The sequence below is a fragment of the Silene latifolia genome, chromosome 11 (assembly GCF_048544455.1).
Source record: "Silene latifolia isolate original U9 population chromosome 11, ASM4854445v1, whole genome shotgun sequence".
Lineage (NCBI taxonomy): Eukaryota > Viridiplantae > Streptophyta > Magnoliopsida > Caryophyllales > Caryophyllaceae > Silene > Silene latifolia.
Genome location: NC_133536.1, coordinates 92,239,148 through 92,241,725, shown reverse-complemented (window position 1 = coordinate 92,241,725; position 2,578 = coordinate 92,239,148). Strand labels below are relative to the sequence as shown.

General features: G+C 38.2%; 1 non-coding gene across 1 annotated transcript; it reads left to right on the top strand.

Moving 5' to 3' along the window:
- The first annotated feature begins 278 nt into the window (after positions 1 to 278).
- LOC141616183 (small nucleolar RNA R71) lies at positions 279 to 385 on the top strand. Its single transcript, XR_012530545.1, has one exon. It is a non-coding gene; the product is annotated as a small nucleolar RNA R71 (small nucleolar RNA).
- The last annotated feature ends 2,193 nt before the right edge of the window (positions 386 to 2,578 follow it).

Sequence of the window (2,578 nt, the reverse complement as noted above, 5' to 3'; positions counted from 1 at the left end):
GTTTAGCCATAGCCTTCTCAAACTTCAAGTTGATGGTATCAATGTGAGCACTAAGTTGAGCACCCAATTGAGTAATAGAGTCCACTTCATGCTTTCCTCCTCTAGTAGCCTTGCGAGGTCTACTATATTGTGAATTATGGACCGCCATTTCCTTAATCTTATTCCAAGTTTGATTATCGTCAACTTCGGTGAACATACCATTTGATCCCATGTTGAGAATGTTTCTTGAGTCTTCATAAAGACCATTCCAAAATTGTTGTACCAAGAACCACTCGCTAAGTCCATGATGAGGACATGAGCGACAAATTCCTTTGAATCGCTCCCAAGCTTCATACAAACATTCTTCATCCCTTTGCTTAAAACCCGTAATTTGAGCTCTTAGCATGTTAGTCTTTTCCGGAGGGTAGAATTTTTTGTAGAAAGCTAGAGCCAACTTCTTCCAAGAGTCAATTCCAAGAGTAGCCTTATTAAGGCTTTTCAGCCATTGTTTTGCAATGCCGATTAGAGAAAAAGGAAATAAGACCCATCGAATTTGGTCTTGAGTCACACCGGTTTGTGAAATCGCATCACAATAGTCGCAAAAAGTTTCTATGTGAGAGTGAGGGTCTTCACTAGGCATTCCCCACAAATTGGCTTCTTTCGACTAGTTGGATAAATGCGGATTTAGCAATTAAATTTCCGGTTAAGTGTTGTGGTGTGGGAGTACCATTGGGTTGGTTTTCCTCGGTTGGTACGGAATGTGATGAAAATTTAGGCATTGTGGGTTGATTTTGTGATTGATTTGGTGGTTGATTTTGTGTTGGGTTCTCTTCACCTTCTCTTGCGAAAGGGTTGATGAACTCAATAGTATTTGGTTGAATATCTACAACCTCACCAATACCTCTCAAAGTGTTTCTAGCAAGCCTTTAATTGGTTGTCAAAGTCCTTTCAATCTCGTGATCAATGGGTAACAAGTTACCTTGTGATCTTCTAGACATGCAAAATATCAAACAACTTGAAAACAATTAGAACAAACCTTGAGGAGTTTTACTTCCCCAAGACAAAGAAAGACACAACTAATAATAATCTAAGAAAATCAAATCAAGTTAACACTGTCCCCGGCAACGGCGCCATTTTTGGTTGGACTCACTTGGAGCTTAATTTTCGGTTACTTGTCGTTAGGAGCACCTAGACCAAAACAATATTTATAACTTCACAAAGAACTCTACTATTAGTAAAGAGGCAAGTAAAGGTCGGATCCCAAGGGACGGGTATTGATGTAGGATTTTCGATTGCAAGTAGCGGTGTCTAGGGGTGTCACGATTTGGGTTGAGATAAGAAGATCACTAAACTAAATAGCAATAAAGGTAAACAAGCAAGATGATTAAAATGAGATGTAAACAATTGATTAAAAGCACTAGGGTGTCATGGGGTCATAGGGGATTCATGGGAATTGATCATACAAACATATTCTCAAACTATAAGCAACCAATTATTGTTGTGATGGATCAAGTTGGTTTATATCTTACAATCCTAGAAAGGTTTGGGTCCCGGACCGGAATCGATTAGATTGTACAACACCTACAAGTCGACTTAATCCTCCCTACTCAACTATATGCATGGTCTAATGAGACTCGAGTTGGTTTATGTCTTACAAGTCTCATTGAAAAGGTAAGTGATGGGTAAAAAATGCAAGGATTCATAAACTCGCATTTCATCAAACATAACATGTGCATAAGTTGAGATCACAACAAGCAAGCAAATAAATTATGAAAACATATTAAATTAAGCATGAATCATCCTCCATGTTGGTTTCCCCTAATTACCCATTAACCCTAGTTAAGGAAACTACTCACTCATTATCAAGTTTAACATGTTAACAAGATTATCAATAATATTAACAAAGCAAAACATGATGAATAAATAAAGGAAGATGATTAACAATAATTAAAAATGGATTAAGAGAATTATACCTAATAATGATTCCAAAATAAAGCAAAGGATAATTGAAGTATTTGATGAATGATTGGAAGGTTGTCAATCTCCCAACAATAACCCAAATAATCTTCAATTACCCAAAATAAAAGATGAACAAAAGAGACATTAAGGAAATGAGATTTGTATTGAGACTTGATTAGAAGTTGATTACAAGATTAAGATGAGATTAGAATGATATAAACTACACTAAAGATTGATAAGAAGAACATGATTAATCTAATTAGACTAATGGGGTATTTATAGTGGGGATTAGGTACACAAATTAAGGTTTAGTAAGGGCTTAAATGACGGTTAAATCCTTTAGAAATCGCTCCTCTCAGAAAAAGATGTGGGTCTCCTTTTTGCCGGTCTTCCAAAAATATGCGCATCTTTCATGGAGCAAGAAGAGGACGTATGGGCCTGTAAGACAATCCGGGCGTCCAAGGGTCGGGACGAGCGGATTCTGGGGTGGCTGGACGGGCGGATTAATGCTTGGATGAGCGGATTGGGGTGTGTTTGGACGGGCGTCCCTATGGCAAAGACGCTCGGATCTTTGCAGTCTTGGACGAGTGTCTTTATGGTTGGACGAGCGGATCTCGTCCCAGCCTTTCTTTTCTTCTTT